At 34.7% G+C, this 20,814-nt stretch overlaps 1 pseudogene across 1 annotated transcript; it reads right to left on the reverse strand.

Moving 5' to 3' along the window:
• Window positions 1-16,834: 16,834 nt before the first annotated feature.
• On the reverse strand, window positions 16,835-18,578 carry LOC143574529 (desmethyl-deoxy-podophyllotoxin synthase-like; annotated as a pseudogene). The gene is made up of 2 exons (XR_013142613.1): window positions 17,686-18,578; window positions 16,835-17,621 (listed from the first exon to the last, which is right to left on the reverse strand). The product of XR_013142613.1 is annotated as a desmethyl-deoxy-podophyllotoxin synthase-like (transcript).
• Between the last annotated feature and the right edge of the window lie 2,236 nt (window positions 18,579-20,814).

Genomic DNA, 20,814 nt, shown 5'->3' on the forward strand with positions numbered 1-20,814 from the left:
TATTAATTTCCCATACGAGTCTCAAGCTAGTATAAATATATAACAAACTAACATGGTACCCAATAACATCCAAAGCATGAATTAAAACATAACTTGCTAATCCAATATATTCAGATTTTTAAAATAGTTAAGTATTATTTGGATTAGCCATACTCAAATCACAATCGTTAAAAACAACTTTCATTAAGTTATCCAAATTTGTCACGTAATTAGTTGCTTCCGAATTTGTGATCACCATTGATCACAACACACTTGTATGCATCCGCATTAAGATCGACTATACGCTTAAAACGTCTGTTGTAAAATTTGGAATTACATACCATATTGGCATATGCATATTTCTAGGCACACATTTATCGTGTTCATTAATTTTGTAACTTGTTCAATTGAGAAGGGTAACGCACTAGAAGAAGCACCTCCACTAACAATTTTCTTTCTGAAAAAGAACTATAACTAGACACGAGTTGGTATAGAAATGTTAAAATAATTGCCACACTGTTGATGTAGAATCTGACAAAAGTCGTTTAGAAACCATAATATATAGTATGATGGTGACACATGTTGTGATATAGAAAGCGGTAAGTCCCTATACAAGCTTGTATACTTAAGTATGTGTAATGGAAGGACTATAAATTGGGGTGTTTTGCGTTATGTGACACCCAGTCAGTAAAAGATGGGTTTTGTTTTTAGGGTGTAATGGTGTATGAGCTACAAATAGTAATATAACAATAATATATATACATATATATATATATATATATATCACACACATGTATATATATGGGTAGGGTTAACATACAAATAGAAAATTTGTACGAAACGTGTGAACTAAAACAAAATTGAAGGCAGTGGCATTTTTGTAAATAATTGGAAATCATGTATGTAATGTAATTTTATTGCGCTATATATTTTACAAATAGAGTAATTATAATTTACTAATGGAGTAATTTTATTACTCTACAACTAGATAGTTTACAAGTAGAGTAATTAATAAATAGAGTAATTTTATTACTCTATTTGTATATAGAGTAGTTGTTTCAATTAGAGTAATTTTATTACTCTATTTGTGAGTAGTGTAATTATTGAATCATCATCATAATCTTCTTCTTCTTCAAATAGCGTCCTTTAAAAACACCTCTGTTGTAAGGCCCCGTTACCGGTAGCCCTACTTTAGTGTTGGATTTACTCATAAACGCAGTTCTAAATATCAGAGTTAATTAAAACATTCGCGGAACATAAAAGCTTTCATAAAACATTTCATAACAAAACACCTCTTGTCTTAAAACAACATCTTGTCTTTCAAAATAAACAAAACATTAAACTTAAACGTCTTGCGTCTTCCGATTCCAGCCCTTTATTCAGTGCCACGTGTCTCCTCACGCGAGTTGTCTCATCCTACTCACCTGCGTGCATACTAAAAGTCAGCTACGCTGAGTGAGTTCTAGTTAATCACATAATCATACAATACCTTCTTACATTTCATACTTAACCTCTTAACTTTCTTACATACACACGTAAGTGCATATACTTTCATTCTTACCTTCATACTTCCTTTACATACATAATCATACGTTTTAAAGAGCCTTTCGTCCTATAACCTCACAGATATTATAAGGGTCTGGTCCCTAACATCACAGATATTATAAGGGTCTGGTCCCTAACATCACAGATATTATAAGGGTCTGGTCCCTAACATCACATATATTATTAGGGTTTGGTCCCTTTGTTTCGTGTAACTGTACCATACCTGTTCATACATACTTTCCTTGACAATACGTGCAATCTCCGAAGAGCATCCACGTACCATTGTCATAACATACATACATTATGCATACATCATATATTCATACATACATCATATCTCTCATCATACTTATCAATCATATCTTAACTACCACCTGACGGTTCATGCAATATCCGAAGATCGTTCTCGCACCGTCAAGCAATCATCATACATAAATCATACAAGGCATACACTTATCACTTAAGATAAGTGTATTAACTATCACATCGAGTATGCACACAGTCCCGAAAACATAACAAGGAAGTGGGGCTAGAAACTCACCTCAAGGCGGTTGCGTTCACCGTTTACGGTTATCCCCTTCTTTAGCTGTGCGCGACTAACTGTATAATAATTATACGTATCAATAACTATCACTACACATATCGTCTTTCTAGTTTAATTATTACCCACAACGAACGGGGGTCCGGGGGCAGCGCCCCTGGCAACGGGGTTCTAGGGGCGGCAGCCCCTAGCGGGGTCCAAGGGGCAGAGCCCCTGGCTGGGGTTAAGTTGCCAGGTCAGCTTGAAAAATTCTATTTTCATTAACTGTCTTATCACATTTTCCATTAGCATTTTGAATCATTGAATAATATGCTACTTAAAAGTTCAAGGGTTTATTTGTAATTAAATCATTCTTTTCTAAATCCAGGGACCATTCTGTCATTCTGTTAAACTTCTAATTCGCTACTTATACTTAACGAACTGACTTACCATGACGAACTGGTTCTTGTAACGAATTGGAACCTTTAACGAATAGGACTCTTAACGAATCAGTCCATGTAGCGAACCAGTCCAAGTAGCGAATTGGACCTTCTAATTCGTTATCTACTTTAACGAGCTGGTCATAACGAATCAACGGTGATTCGTCAGTTCGCTATGAACACGAACTGTAATCAGTTCGCTATGTTCCCATGGACGAACTAGCTAGCGAATCACCTTTAATTCGCTATATTCCTGTAGCGAACTAGGGTTAGGTCAGGAATGTCAGAACATTCCCTGACATTCCCCCTTAACCTCGTACCACTTTCCGGCGCCGTCATTGCCGGAAAGCCGCCGGAAAAACATGATTTCGCCGGAAAAACGGGTTTTAGCTCGTTTTTCACCGTTTTTCGTCCCGTTCAATCCAGATCTGAGCTAGGGTGACTCTTAAGATCATCATAGGTTCGGTTTATACCCTAATCCACCCGGATCTCGTGACTTAAACGGTTTAACGGTGTCGGCTCGTCGTTTCATGATTATATCTAACGGATTTAAGCTCAAACAATAAAATACTATCATTACCTCGGGTCGGTTCTCGGTTTCCTTCTTGATATCGGTTTAGAGAGAGAGAACTAGAGAGAGAATTTTAAGTGTGTGTTTTGGATGGTATAAGGGATATGTGTAAATGAATTAAATGGAGGATTAAGGGTATATATATTTTTGATCATGGGCTTAAGCCCATGGTCTTTCCTTCATTCCTCCATAACCCAAGTCCATAACCCATATCCATTTACCTAACACAAGTCCATCTCGTATTCTATTCAACTAAACCGATAACGACCCGCTATAAAATAAACGAACTTTATTTTATTAATATAACCGAAAGTAGGATGTTACATCTGTAATTACAAATTGATTGGCAAATCGCACACTTTCTTGTTTCAATATGTCGTAACAAGCTTCAAATCGGCTAAATTGTAAACATATACTTATCTAATATAATCACAATAATCCGGTCTCGCCGGAGACGCACAGATCTAACTTCCGACCGGAACGATACATAAGCTCTAATGGTCGTCCGCCGCTGCCGCCAACTAGAGCGAGTGTGTTGCAGTGGAAGACGACGACGATGCCGCTACCGGAGTTAAAGTGTCGCCGGAATATTTGTCGTCGTTGTAGATACGGAACAACGCTTTGTGCCAGTGGCGAAGCAGTGGAGATAACGGATTTTTAAGTGTGCGGTGGTTGAAGAAGTGGGGGCGGAGGTTGGCGGTGGAGTGATCGGAGTTCGGTGGTTTGGTGGTGGATGATGAAGAAGATGGAGATGGGGTCTGGGGTTGGTGATTAGTTTTATTGGAGAAGAAGAGGAAATTGTTCAAGATTTGTGATTAGTTTTATTAGAGAAGAAGGGGAAATTGTTCAGTTCGTATGTTTGGTACAGATTTTTTATTTGTATTTGATCTTTATCCTATATAATAATAATAATAATATAAACACACAAAACATACAGACATGTTGGGCGACAACTTTCTTCCGCCCCCGCCCTTTTTCGCCCAAATTCGTCGGGGGGGGGGATCGGTGTTCCACCTCCTTCTGGCCCATTTTCGCCCCAACCATCGCCCCACTACGTTCGACCTTATATATTAGGTTTTGATATGCGATGCAATTTTTTAAACAATAGAGAAAATAAAAGGCTTTATGCTGAACGATTTTATGAAAATCCAACATGCTAATATGCCATTTCTAAAAATTGAACTGTTAGCCGTAATTTTTGTACAACACATTCACTTTATTCCTATATATTTTTTATCTAGATAAACTAGTGTTTGTGATGTATGTTCTTGATTTTTATTTGTCCAAAGAGATTGTTTCGTGTTAAGAAGAGAATCTTTCTTTTTTTCTTTTAGGATTGATTGTAATTTCATATAGAATTAATAACTTATTTGTTTGTGACTTCATATGTTCATTTATAGTGACGAATTACTGATGAAGTGCCCGTTGTAAATGAGCCATCACCAACAAATTATTATTGAAGAACCTGAGCAAATTAGCAACGAGATACCGAAGATCTTCCGCCATCGAAGAGTTTCCAAAAAAAAACTAACAGATTTAGACTTATACACCCTCACCAAGTGTCTATTGGTAATCCGTCGAAGATAGTTGTTTTTTCCTAGGTTGTGGTAACGCTCATATACTCACACCCGGTATCTATTGGTAATTAATCATGCATTAATCTGTCGTCAACCAACGACAAATAGTTAATTAGCTATGGATTTTTAACTATCATACACACACTCACACCCGCTTGATCTTTCTTCCATTAAGTCTAGTCATAGGTTCAATCTTATATAGAAAAGAATATCAATCGAAGGATAAGTTGGGTCTTATAGTCAAATAGTTGGTACGACTTGGTGAGTGTTTGGACAACTTTCTTTTGGCCTATGTAAATTATTAAAGTTGATTTAACTCTTCATCTACCGTAAGTCTATACCCACTCATCAAGGGCCAAAAATAAGAAAAGGGTTATAGCTATATCTGTTTTATTAAAGTAGTACGGTCGTGAGCCAATGACTAGTGTAAGGTGCACGCGATGCTTTGAAAATTGGATATGTTATCAAACAAGTTTTAGATAATTTTATTTCAAATAAAATGATCCAATTACAATAAAGATTAAAGAGGTAGGTAAGCGGGCAAAAAGCTGCGTCGCCACCCCTTTTTGAATGACAAAACCGGTCCTACTGAAAACAAGTTTTATAAAGTAATCCAAATTTTTGAGAAATCACTTGATCTTCAACAATAGTCCATGGATGCAAGACTATTGGGGACATAAAGACGAGCTCCTTTTTAAAGTGAAGTAACGAACAAACATTTCGTTTTTAGAATAGAAGAAACGGTGTAATTTTGTGGTAATCTTATTATTTCATGTTAATGACTTGTATATTTCATGTTAATTTCTGGTGCATAATCTAAAAAGTCTAAAATGCCCTTTGAGTTAACAGGATTACCAAACGAATTTAGTCTATCTAAACGATACGAACCACAAGGTGTGTTAGACGAAAATAAATTAAACTCTGGACTTAAGTGATAGCTTTGATCAAACCTTAGAAAAAATAAAAAAGAACGTCACTTAATTATTAAATAAACTTAGGCCTAGAGTTTCAACTAGTCAACTTTGAATATATACTTTTCATATTTGCACCTTATGGTCTTTCATATATGTCCTATGTAGATTATTTGTTCTTCAACCAAAGCATATTTGCACCTTGAAGTTTTTAACACATTGGATATTTCATTGTTCATTTCTTTAGCTATGTGTTCTTTTAACACATAGTCTTTAAGGAAACTATAATCAGTGTTGCTAAAGGGTGTAGTTAAGGATAGAATACAAAACATGATAAAATTATTCTCAAAAGAGAATTTTTGAGAACTAAAATACAAAACAAGGAGGTTTTTGGTTGGGATAGCTTTTCACTAATCCATTCTGTGTTTTTTTAATTGAATTTTGCCATTCTAAAAAGATATTCTTTTAGTTAGTATTTTTTATAAACAAAATAAAGTTTAAAAGTTATATAATTTGTTCTTGTTTTAAAAAAATCACGGCTTTGATCATCACATTGAAATGCATTCTTATGGGTGACAATCGTGTTGGATTAGACATGCCTAGTCAAGATCAACGTGCTGACATGTATATTTGTTCTTATAAAAAATATCAAACCTAATTTAGACACACTCATATGCGACCTAAACATGACTCGTAGATGTTTTAATTATTTTTATTAACCTATAATGTAAACATTCTCTATTTTATGAAATGGAAACTGAAATGCCAATGATGTTAGTGGTCCATCAACAAAACAAAACAATTAAAAATTACTAAATTCGAAGTTCTTGAGTTCAAGTCTCCTTACGAGAGAAATTTGTCGTTGAAAAAATGGAGACTAAAATAAAGGGAACCATTCAATTAATTGAAACTTGTTGGCTGTAGATTTGTCGTTATACTTTTGCCATGTGTAATGAAACCCCACGTCATGTGAACATCTGATCATATATGAAAATGGATTTAAGGGTTAGACATTAAAAGTTGTAGTATGTTTACATCCATCCATCTACCCCATTTTCATTACAAAAATATTCTTAAATTTCATTCATTTATCAACATAACCCACAAACAAGAATTTTTAATAGTAAACAAATCTAGATTCCTGTGATAACTAGTGACGGGTTTAAAGTTTGTGTGAGTGGGCCAAGGATTCCTATAATAGTTACTAACAAGTTTTTTCTTTTTTTAAAAAAAACACGACTATTCAATATATATTTATATAGTGATAGGTTAGAAAGTTAAAACAAGATGATAATACTTTCACTTACACGAATTTTGTACTAATATTCACTTGAAACGATACTAATTATCAGCTAAATACAAATTCTAATATACACGATCGTACCTCATCCACACCAATTCATTCACAAATACAAAAACACTTATAAATCAAATCTAAATTCCAAATCCAAACCACAAAAAATACTTTGCTGTATCCTGAATGAACTTTTATAATGTTCCACTATTGTGCTTGCCTAGTCGTTCACGAGTTACACCTAGGACTATCGACTACTAAGGACGCAAGTACTAGTGATATTCTATCTCGTTCCGAAGATGCAATTTGTACCACTTAGGGTTGGAGGATTTTCCAATTTATATAATAACTGTCAATTAGGGATTTGACAAGTGCACAATTTAATATTTTCGTCCATCCATAGCGACTACACTAGTCTGGTCCAGTCCCACTATGAGTAGTGGGCTTCACTTCTAACATTCATGGGCGTGATAAAAAATTCCAAGTGTCCTAATATAATTTGTTAAAAATATTATTATTGTTATTATATATATATATATATATATATTTTAATTTTATTAGTGTTAGTGAGCTCCGTGAGTGGGGACCTTTGCACCCTTGAGATACACATGTATGCCACTCAACATATGACTGTTTACTTTTGGTGTTTAGTTGTGAAATATCCAATCACTTCATCGAGTAGTGAAACAGATGTTACTTTTTTTTATTTATCAATGTCTTCATGACCGGGTGGTCGAAGCAGCCTCGTTACTGGTTCATTTGTCTGATTAGCCGGACTCTACTAGGAAATCGGACAAACTATTGTATTATATATAGTTACTAGCTTTTGAACCCGTGTATTACACGGGATTTGTCAAATGACAAAAATAAATAAATTCTGTTATTTAAAAAATATAAACAAAATGAAAAGTAAAAATAAATTAAATAAATCAGATATGATATTTTAATTGTGATTCTTAAAATACTTCTCAATATTACGTGTAGCTTAACATACCATATAATAAATCTAAAAAATTCGTTGATGATGATAAACCGAGTTGTTTTAAATGCAAGGTCCTCCACAAGCCTTTGAAGCTATATTAGTTTTTATTGAAGTTATTTTGAAATGAACCAAAGTCACCAATTTTAAAATGACCCATACGTATTCGATGATTGCCTCATGTCAAATCAGAACGAAACATGTGATACAATTGTAGTTCGAAATGCGGCAAACACAATTTGGTAATAGGATTGCATATCCGAAAGGTGTCTTCATATTAAACGCAACATATGATACAAATTATGTATACAAAGAAGTATTTTCGAATTTGTAATCATCACTTTAAGGTCTCATTTACCATGTAAATTAATGTATTAGACAAAGTATACGATTTATGAATTATAAAATTTTCACGTTTCATGAAAATTAATAATTGATTATATTTAGCATCAATTCTTCTTGAATGGTGATTATAAACGTGACATTTATACACCTTTAAATAGTTAATAAAATCCATCAAACTATGCTATAACCCAATTGATAAAATGGTTTTGACTATGGATAATTAGGATAAAGGAGATGAGATATTAGGAATTATGATGAAAAATTAAGCTATGAGTGAATGTAGGCTTGACACCTAAGCATCAACATTTTTTTTATTAGTAGAGTAACATAATATTTGTTTTGTTGAAATTGATTATGTAATAAATGTTTATGAAATAAAAAGATGAAATTTTACAGTTTCCAAAAAACAAAGAATTCGGTTTTATAACTTTTTAGAAAAAAAATCTGAATTACAATTACAGGACTCCAAAATTCTTAGGTATAACTGATCATTGTTTTAATGCTTAAATTTTTTTTAGTATGACTATGTTTAGAATATTAAATTAAAGATACAAAATTAATAATCACATTAATTAGAAATTTAAATTAAACAGAATAATTAAAAATTTATACATATGAAGTGAGAAGTCTCGCATAATTCAAACTGAATTCACGAGTCCTTATTGTTAAAACATGTGTTGACATTTTTAATAAAAAGTAATGTATACATTGAGCAAAATTATGTTTTAGGTTTTATATTATTATAAATAGTCATTAATGTATGCATTATATTTTGATATGTAACTCATGGGTCAAACCATTTTCATCAATAACCCATGGATAGCATGGATTAAGGAGAAGAGAGATTAGAAGATTAGTATGGAATTTTAATCTAGAAATGAATGTGGTTAGGACACCTAGGCATCATCATTTTTGTTTATTAGTATTGTAAGATTATGAGACATGGTAATTAATATTGTGATATTTTATAGAAATAGTGAAGTGTTTTACGTTAGCTGTTGAATGCAAGGATATAGAATATTTAAAGTTACCAAATTGTCACAAAGTTTTGCTACAGCAGCTAGAAATTTGTTTTTTTTTTTTGGTCTTAAAGGTCTTTAGTTCAATTCCTTCCCACTAATTTTTCAAACTCCCATCTTGCCCAAGGATAGAGGTGTAACAGTTGCCATTCAAAAAAATCTATAATATATATAATTGAAAACCCAAAAATCCTATGTGTCGTGATGTGGTCGGTTCCTTCTTTCTTGGAGTCACCAGATTTGCTTGATTTTTAAATGGAGGCTTCTCATACATTTAACCCAAATTCACAGGTATAGATCTTATCAAACCTAAATATATCTTAAACGGGTTATAACATCTCATTAAATTAAAAACTAATCTCACCAAATATTTGATTTAAAAATCCTATAAAGTAGGGATATATCCAAAATTAATATATGATTTATTTAATAAAAAGTTATCTATTATTTATAATTAAAAAATCAATTTTATTGTAAAAAATAAATGGGTTTTAGGTCTCATCAAACCCATATAGTTTTTAAACCAGGTTATAACATCTCATTTATTTATGAAAAATTTATCATCAAACCATAAGTATATTATTAACTTTCATACAATAAAAAAAATAAATAAATATTATAAACAAATAAGATAAAACAGTCACCGTAATACAGGGAACAAAAACTAGTTAATTAATAAATAAAAGGCACCTTCACATGAAATATCAACAATAATATAGACAAGTATAATTTAAAAAAGGTTCAACTGGTCTTCTAATGAAACCAAAATCACGTGGAAATTACACCTAACTAAACAATGATATTATAGCAGGGAAATGAATATTCGGCTCATTTTACTTAATGATACCAATCAAGATTATGTTGTTTTGATTAAAAACCTTCAAAATCAATTAAAATCATTTCTATCTTGATAAAGAGATTCATATAAATTCATATGTAAATAAGTGAATAACGCATAATATTCAATATGCAATTACGTTTTAAAGACTTGTAATGCTAAAACAAAATCAGTTTATTAAGATAAACACAATTTGGAATTCCATTTTAAAAGACTTTTTAATGGATTTCCTTTGGTTACCCCTTCATCAATGGATTTCTGAAAGATTAGATCGTCAGGGATACTTAATTATTTTGTATTCCAACAATCTATTGCGAAAAGACTAAACTATGTGCATTCTTGAGTTCAATTATAACACTGGCTAATACTTGATACATTGTTTTGATTAACTTTCACAACATTAGTTAAATACCATATAGCGATGGCGTGTATTAAAGAATAGGTTTGGTTTTTTTTAAAGAAATCAATTGTTGGTGATCCATATTAGTGTTTAAAAACATAACTAATTGAAGTTAGAGATTTAAGGGCGGATAATTCCCAGTCACTTCAGACTTTTTTTTCTATATAGCGGAATTCTTTTAGCTCTAATGTTCATCGCTAAATAATAAAAAATCTCGGTCCAGTTTGAGTCGGATTACAAAATAACAAACAAGTTTCAATAATTTAATAACTAATCTATCAAGAAGTTTCTATTTTAGTATTAATACACATTATTAATGGAATTGGTACCAGGTTTTAAACAGAAACACAAAACCCAGACACGTTAATTTGGCTAAGCACCCAATCACGTATGTTATTATTGAGAAACTTCACAAAACTCAATTACCCAATTACTGTTACAATCTCTAAACCCCAAAGCACGGGTATTTATAATCTAACCTATCACAATTAGACTACAACTAGGATTGCTAAATAATAGGACATAATAATTATACTAACAATTAAATCTAAGCACATTTAATTGTTTATAATTATCCACTCCTTAAATCTCGTTACTTAACCTTGCACGCCAAGTAACGGCCTTGAACCGAAATTCCCAACAATCACCACCGGAATTTCGAACTTGAAACCGACAAGTCTTCAACTCCAAGTAATTCTCGCATCTCCTTGAATTTGATTCTCCCAAGAGCCTTCGTCAAGATATCGGCACATTGCTTAACACCACTAACATGCTCGACACTTACCTCTTTACGATCAACACATTCTCGAATGTAGTGAAACCGAGATTTAACGTGTTTGGTCCTTCCATGGAAAACCGGATTCTTCACGAGTGCTATTGCTGATGTATTATCGATACGTAACACCACTGCTTGAATTTCCTTGTCGAATAACTCATTTATCAAGTCTCTTAGCCAAACCGCCTGACACGCGGCTGCGCTTGCCGCAACGTACTCTGCTTCACATGATGAGAGTGCAACCGTACACTGTTTCTGAGAACACCAAGTAATTGGTGAAGTCCCAAGATAAAACACGTGCCCCGTAGTGCTTCTGCCATCGTCTTGGTCAATGTTATGGCTTCTATCAGTATAACCAACTAACACGTTTTTCCCACGAGTGTAAGAAATACCAAAACCGATAGTACCTTTAATATAACGAAGAATTTGCTTTATAAGAGTTGCATGAGATTGCTTCGGGTTTTGCATGTACCGACTTACGACTCCGACCGAATACGCCAAGTCGGGACGAGTTTGTAACAGGTACCGGAGACACCCGACAATCTTTCGATATCTCGTAGCATCATGATGCTCTTCGTCTTCAAATTTAGAAACTTTTATACTCGGATCCAATCTTGCTTTTAATATGCTCCGAGTTGTATCTAATATTGTGCGGTTCCGCCTCTCCACAATACCGTTTTGTTGTGATGTATATGGAGCGGTTAAATGTCGAATAAACCCCTCGTGCTTAGAGAACCGATTGAATTCACGAGAAATAAATTCTCCCCCTCAATCGGTTCGAAACGTCTTAATTTTCTCACTATTTTCCGCTTCCACCATGACTTTAAATCGCTTGAAGGTATCAAACGCTTCACTTTTTTCCTTCAACAGAAAAGTCCACATGAAACGAGAAAAATCATCTATCAAGACGAACACGTACCTATTTCCGACTAAGGTACTAGGAGTAATGGGCCACATAAATCTCCATGGATTAGTTCTAACGCTCGGGTTGCTCTAAAAGTCGCCGACTTCGGAAACGGTTTCCTCGTTTGCTTCCCGACTAAGCACGAGTCACAAATTTGATTTTCTTGATCAACTTTTGGCATTCCAACGACCATATTATTTTTCACCATTTGTTTCATAGACTCGAAATTTAGGTGTCCTGGTCTCGCGTGCCAAACCCAATTCTCATTATCAATCCGGGCTTGTAAACACACGGGTTTCCCCGTCTTTAATTTTATCGTATAAAGACGATTCTTGGATCGAGTAACCCGCATCAATAATTTTCCTTGATCATCATACATCAACAAGTAATCATCTTTCATACGAATATCACAATCACTTTCCGTTGCTTGCCCAATATTAATAATATTACTTTGTAAACTAGGAATATAATAAATGTCGGTCAATAATTGTTGCTCCCCCGTTTTACCGACTAGCAATATCGAGCCTTTCCCGCAAATATCAACATAAGACCCATCTCCGAATTTAACTTTGCCTCCAACACGCTTATTTAATTCAGAGAAAAAAGATAAATTACCCGTCATATGGTTGCTCGCACCGTTATCCAAATACCACAAGTCTTGTTCGTTCGAACCACTCTCGTAATCTTTTGGTATAACCTTCTGTTTATTCAAGTATACTTTTTCTTGAACGCACTGCACCATATACAGGGACGGGTCTTTTTCGTTTGTTTCGGCCAAATGTGCTTGTCTTTCTTTCCTTCGTAACGGACACCTCGAAACGAAGTGACCAAATTCATCACAACGAAAGCATTGAACTTCCGAGTAATCCTTTTTACCCTTTCGTTTATCCCCTTCGTTGGACCCTCCTTGTGAACCACGGTTCTGACTCCCACGTCCACCACCACGTCCACTACCACGTCCTCGATTCGAACATTTCCCGCGCCCCCTACTCGATTCGCGTGAAAACTACTTCGAACTCGAAGAGGATTCAGAATTATTAAGCAAAAGTTTACCTTCTTCAGAACGCAACACGTGTCCTTTGATACGCTCCTCATAGGTCTTTAACCTCCCGACAACATCCTTAAAACCGACTGTTTTAAGGTCTAACACTTGCTCGAGGGATGCTACAACTTGGATAAACCGGCTCGGCAGGCTTGTGAAGAATTTCTGGACTAGCTTCCTTTCTTCATACGGTTGTCCAAGTGTGGCTGCTTTAGAAGAGATCGCGGTTATTCTCGAGGCATACTCGTCAATGGTTTCGGTTTCTTTCATCATCAAACCGTTAAATTCACGTATTAACGTATGAAGTCTAGCATCCTTCACACGTTCCGCGCCCATATTTCTTGACTTTATGGCATCCCACATCTCTTTTGCCAATTTAAAATTACCGATTTGAAGTATCTGTTCCTCGGGAATCGACTAAACAGAAGCGTCTTTGCGATGTTATTTTGCTTCGCGTCATTAGAGCCCGGGTCAATCACATCCCAAACTCCATGAATCCCAAAAATAACCTCCATATGCATACTCCAAATCGTGTAGTTTGTTTTCGTCAAACGCGGACACTGAAACGATCCGGAGATTTTTTTTTTTTTCGCTTGGTTCGCGTCACCCATCTTGTTTCTTCAGCTATAAGTGTTTGAAAAATCTTTTGATGTAACTGGTTCAATTTTTCCAGCCTACACAATTAAACCGGTTTCTGAATTTGATCCGAACACGCCTTTCGGTTTCAAACTCTCACAACAACCGATTCTTTTTCAATTGGGATAACTTTTTGCTTTTTGAGTCTTCCAGCTTACGAACTCAATTCTTAATAAAGTAATCCAGTCCAATATTAATTCAAACTCCCTGGATACTACTTTTTCAATTAATAATTATTTCAATATATCACTTTAAGAAATAATTGATCCAACCACACGTTGTAAATCGCCGAACACCAGTTTCTTTTGATATTCAGATTTGCTGACCAGCTTCAATCAACTCACACCGATCGCCCTTGCTTCTCGACCCAGAATCACTTCCCCTCCGTTCTCGTGAAGTCGGGTTTTGAAATCCCGAACGTAACTCTAATCGCTTGCTTCGATCAGAACTCCACTCGAATTGCTGCAACTGTTCCGGCAGAATCCTCCACGACGATCAATCACAGGTACCGTATGTGTTAATCGATTGCTGCTGCTTCCCCCTCACGTCACAGGTTTTGATGCTGCTACTGCCGAATCGATTGAACGCCGGTTGCAGGTTTGATTCCGCCGATTAGGATGTTCTGAACAAAGGTCCGATTCTGATACCAATCAATGGAATTGGTACCAGGTTTTAAACAGAAACACAAAACCCAGACACGTTAATTTGGCTAAGCACCCAATCACGTATGTTATTATTGAGAAACTTCACAAAGCTCAATTACCCAATTACTGTTACAATCTCTAAACCCCAAAGCACGGGTATTTATAATCTAACCTATCACAATTAGACTACAACTAGGATTGCTAAATAATAGGACATAATAATTATACTAACAATTAAATCTAAGCACATTTAATTGTTTATAATTATTCACTCCTTAAATCTCGTTACTTAACCTTGCACGCCAAGTAACGGCCTTGAACCGAAATTCCCAACAATTATAACATTCAAATAATCATCTAATAACTTAAGTGATTTAATCCACTTAGCCCTGCTTGCGGTGCGCACATATGATGTATATATGTGTGAACCTTCGGGTGGGCAAAAGTGAAATTGCACTAATTTTGACGTTATTTTACTAATCTCGTGAAAATAACGTTAAAAGTGACAGACGGTTAATCTGGCATCATGTAGTGGCGTTGATAGCTGAAAGATAAGGGTACATGCACCGATCAGCCGGTGTCCCGATGATTGAGTGCTATGTGCCTTATGTCCAAGGCTTGATGCAAAACTATTATCGAGCCGGGGGTCTCACCGGAAGCAGCCTCTCTATCCCTATGGGGTAGAGGTAAGACTGCCTACATCTTACCCTCCTCAGACCCTACCATAGCTTTGCTATTGGTGGGATATACTGAGTACGATGATGATGATGATGATGATTTAATCCACTAATTAATAATATAATAACTAATCTAAAAATGTTAAAAAGATACCGGAATGGGTGATCAAATTAACAATTTGAAAGTTGTTTAGAGTTGGTCGTAAAAGTGGAACGCTGACCGGGGGACCAGGTGTGTTTAATTGGGTTTAGGTAAAGATAATATATATATATATATATATATATAAGAGTTCAAATAAGAATAAGGAGATTCTTAGGAATGGTAAGAACCAATCAATTTTTGACATTTGGCATTACAAATGATGATGAAAGGATAATTCTATGAAACTATGTCGGTTATAATGATTAAAGAGTAATTCTAGGAAACTATGTCGGTTATTGGTGATTTTAAATCTTAACCATTGATTAACATGATCCAATGGCTATAATTTATTCTTAGTCTTTCTAAGAAACTATCTCTTTTTATTTTAACCTATATATATATATATCCATTATTTTATCGTAGACATGTATAAAATATTCAATGATTAGTTAATAGTTTTGCCAAATATTCATGAAAAGAATAGAGCGATTCTAATTATCTATATAGATTAATAGTGAAATGTCGATGCCACAAGGTTTTTTTAGAATATTATATTAGTTTAGTTATGATATTTTTTTAAATAATTTTGTTTGTTAACAAACTAGGATTGGTGCCTGATGGCTTTTGCTTTCCATAGTTGGTCTTTGGCTAAGAGTACGCTGCAGGTTTGAGACCTATAGTACGTAGCAACTAGCAACTTTTTTTTCTCATTTACTTTTGTCATTTGGTTTTTTGTGTATTTGTTTGTTTATGTATTTATTTATTATTCTATTTGTTTTAAATATTTTAATTTAGAAAAACTTATTATTTGGATTTATTTTCGGAACCATAATAAATAAATCCGATGTCGGCCGAATTCACATTGACTCACCATCTCAATGCCCAGATTTTAACGATCAAGTAAACATCATTTTAAATATGTTAATTGTATCATAAGCTACATCGTAACCAAGTTCGTGTCATTTGATTATAAGTTGTACGTGTGCCGATACAATTTTAACGATTTTTTTCTAGATTTACTGTCGGTGTGGTAACAAACTTAACTGATACAATTTTGAACGATTTTAAATGATTTGTTTTAAATATTTTAACTTGGAAGAACTTATTATTTGGATTTATTTCCAAAACCATAATAAATAAATCTGATATCGGCCGAATTCACATCGACTCACCATCTCAGTGCCCGTTTTTAACGATCAAGTAAACATCATTTTAAATCATCTCAGTGCCCGTTTTTAACGATCAAGTAAACATCATTTTAAATATGTTAATTGTATCATAAGCTACATCGTAACCAAGTTCATGTCATTTGATCGTAAGTTTTACGTGTGCCAATACAATTTTAAAAGTTTTTTTTTCTGATTTATTTTCGGTGTCGTAACAAACTTAACTGATACCAACCGAATTCGAGTTTTTGCGCCGCCGCAACGCGACGCGTTGTTTACCTAGTTCTATTATTAAAATACAATGATCCAATTTAACACGTCTGTGATCCAATTGTTATATTATTTAATATTCAGATATCTTTGAACATGAAGCAACATCATTGAAATTGGTATTCGTCATTTTCTACATTGACCAAATAGTGGTCCTTTAATTCAACACGGCACAAATTACAAGTGACATGTACAAAAGTTTGAACCCCAAGTTTATTGTATTATGTTACTATCCAAAAGTTTGATGTTTAATACGCCTGATCGTTTTACACTGACCAACATATGATCACCAAATAATCAAACATAAACATCAATATAAAAGATAATTGAAACCTTTAAGTCGAAATAGGAAAGCGTAGAGTAGGAACGAGCCGTAAACTATTAGTCTTGTAACATGTCATTCCAAACGTGTCGCTCATGTCTAAATCTTGTGGTTTCTCTCCATTAGCTAGCTCCCAGTCGAAATGGTAAAGCAAAGAAGCTAGAGAAAGCTTGGTATTCGCCATTCCTAGCGAAATCCCTGGGCAAACTTGACGACCAGCGCCAAAAGTCATGACCTCTATAGTCTTTGGCTTCATCCTGAAACCTCTCAGGATTAAACACGTCTGGATCCTTCCAGCTAGAAGGATCCCGAGCTATGGCCTAGTAGTTGATAAGAACACGGGTTTGTGAAGGGATTTCATACCCGTTGAGCGTGCATTTTTCCATGGACTCGCATGGGAGCAAAAGTGGAACCGGAGGTGAAATCTTAATGTCTCCTTGACTACCATTTTCATATAATTTAGTTTTGGAAGATCGGTCTCTTCTACAATAGGGTTGACTTTTTCATCGATGACCCGTCTGATCTCGGTTTGTGCCTTTCTCATCATGCTAGGGTTTCTTAACATCTCGGCCATTGCCCACTCGACTATGTTCGACGAGTTCTCACTTGCACCCGTGAACACGTCCTATAGATATGATTGGTTAAAGACTGAAAACCAGAAGAACATTAATAAAAAATAATATACTTACTAGGAGGACGGACTTGATGTTGTCAGTAGTCAACGGGCGGTCAAAGTCTCCGGCTTCTCTAAGCCGAAGGAGGATGTCGACAAGACACTCGCGTTGTGGTTTCTCGAGTTTAATTTGTTCAACACGGAGTTGTATTTTCTTGTCCATGATGCTACTAAGCTCCACAAACACTCTTCCAACCTTTTATTCATTCCGGTTAGTTTCGCAACGAATCCAAGAGAAGGAAAGAATTAAATCCCCAATCTGAAACCCGGCCGATGGCGGCCCTAAACCTCAATTCATCATCAAACTTATCACCAAAAGTTATCCTAGCGATAATATTGTGATTCAAAGCAAACAACCTTTCAACCAAGTTTATAGGTTTAGAACTTTTACTAATCGATTCAACAAGCAGTTCACTTCCTCTTCACGTATAAACCTCGTCGAATCCATGCTTTTCGTGGTCGATAGTTCAAGAACACATATCTTCTTAACTTGTCTCCAATAAGCCCCGTAAGGTGCAAAGGCTATGTCACTATAGTTAAAGCCCAAGATCTTTGGAGCCACGAGCTTCGGGCGGTTTGAGAAGATATTATCATGAGTCTTCATGATCTGTTTGGCTGCTTCAGCTGAGGAGATGACAATGGTGGATATGAAGCCGAGTTTGAGGTGCATGATGGGACCGTACTCTGCGGCTAAGTCGCTGAGGGCTCGGTGCGGTGCGGTGCGGGATGAACTAGACGGTTCATGTTACCGATCAAAGGGAGCTTTGGAGGACCAGGAGGGAGTAAGAGGTTTCGTTGACTACGTTTTTTTATGAGAAAGGTGATGAAAACTAGTAATGATAGAAGAACAATGAGAGAACCTTGATCAGCCATGCTTGTGTTAGTGTTTGATATTTTTGGGTGTGGTTACATGTATCATACTTTATAACTGTTACGTGATCTAGTTTATTAGTTTTATAAAAACGTGTACACAAATAGTTAATTATCAATGCTATTTTAATTATAAGTTGCTATCACATGCTCACTTAAGAAACAAAAAAAAGTTAATTAATAAAGATTTTGCACAATCATCAAAAACGGTTCAAGATTTGTTTGTAGTATATTATTCAAAATAAATAATAATTCTCTAGTAAATGATAAAGAATCAACATTAAATATTACAAACATTTGGAACGCAATCGCTTATACTATAAGAAATATCTTGCATATATATATTTTAATGGTTACTTATTCAAATGAGCTACTGATTAAATTCATTAAATTGAGATACACTCGATTTTCGATCCTGGAAAAACCTTCACCAAATGCCAAATGCCGTGAACACTTGTCCGATGACACAACAGTGCGGTGAGGTAAAACTCATTCAGTTCAACTATCCAACTAGTGAACGCAACTTACTCGCATAATCTCTCATTATCACCCAGTGCCGCATAAACTAAATGATCGCAGCAGGAATCGAGCCTTGGTCACATGAAACACCAATGTAGCGTTTGACATGCATGAATGAAATGTGAAATAGAATGGTTCATTACAAAGGAATGAAAAAAAAGTGTTTTGTTGGTTAATGGAATAGAATGATATATCACCGAGTCCATTTTATTCCATCTAAAATATCACAAATTCATTTCATCCATCTCCTTGTTTTTTTAATTACATCATCTCTTTCACCCTACATCACTTCAACCGCCCTCCCACCGATGCCTTCACCGAAAACCACTACCGCCACCACCACTATCGCTGTCACCGCCTCCAACCACCGATGTCGTCGCCACCACCGCCTTTGACATCGCCGATCACAGAAATTTCAAAGATCCAGACATGCAGAATCCTTAGAAGAATCCTCGCAGTGCATCAGGATCACAGAAAGACAGGATCGTCAGTAAGTAACATTATTTATTATCATTAAGGGTCAATTCCTGACACGACCCGAAACCCGACATGAAAAAAATATAGGTTTTGGGTCAGCTGACACAACCCTTTTTCTTAAACAGGTCAACCGAAACCCGACCCGTTAAAAAGTAGGTTGACATGTTAACCCGTTTAACAATTTTAGAGAAGTTAATATTTTTATTTTAAAGATATGATGTTTTAAATTTTAAAGTTAAGTACTTAGTTTGTAAATTTTTCATATATCGGTTAACTTTTAAAAGTAAAACTAATTTCTATTTACACTACTTTAATCTACTTTTTACTTCTAATAATTTTATTTATTAGTTATAATTGTATATTCTCTGGTTATTTTATTCGTTTGTTCTTATCTTGAGCTAAATATGTGAGCCTAAGTTTGTTTATTGAGAATAAGAGATAAATCACTACAAAAAAATGTCATTTAGTGGCACACATCTTTAATGACATTTAGTTTTTATACCACTAATTTAGGTTTTTAATGGCACTTTGTGTATGTCATATTTGCTTATAACACATTTTTAGTGGCACTTTGTTTTAATGCCACTAATTTATGATCTTAGTGGCACTTTGCGTGTGCCACTAAAAATCTAGTGTCACGCTTTTAATGGTATTTAGCTTTTGTGCTACTAATTTAGGTTTTTAGTGGCATTTTACGTATGCCACTAAATGTAACAACCCAAAATTTCAATAAATAATATTTTATATGTTCTCTCTTATGGAGGACAAGTTTACTTAAGATGGTAAATAAAATAATAATAATAATAATAATAATAATAATAATAATAATAATAGGGGGAAAGATAAGTAGGCTAGATTAGAGAGATTAATCATGGACTAAAAAGGAAAGATGGGCTTAGGTTCATGGGCTTAAGGGAATATAAATACCCCTTAAACCCAAAATCTTTCAATTTCCATCTATCTTATCCACCTTATTCTCCCTACACCTCCATAACACACACTCAACCTTTCCATTTACGGCCGCAAGCTAGAACAAGAAACCGAGATAAAAAATCAAACCTTTATTGATAGATCTTTGGGATACAAGCTAAATACAAGGTCAAGGTTCATAACTAAAGCTAGCCGTAACCTAGAAACGTCAAAAGGTATGTTCTCTATGATTAAAGGTTACATTTTTATGAACGATTTTCCATGAAACTTGACCCTAGAGTAGATTGGATCTAGATGTCTCATAAAAATGCAAACTTGGAGATTAAAATGAACCTAATGGTCTTATGAT

This window comes from Bidens hawaiensis, unplaced genomic scaffold (assembly GCF_021521415.1).
Source record: "Bidens hawaiensis isolate Kalapana, Puna unplaced genomic scaffold, B.hawaiensis_p1.1 tig00027056_1, whole genome shotgun sequence".
Classification (NCBI taxonomy): domain Eukaryota; kingdom Viridiplantae; phylum Streptophyta; class Magnoliopsida; order Asterales; family Asteraceae; genus Bidens; species Bidens hawaiensis.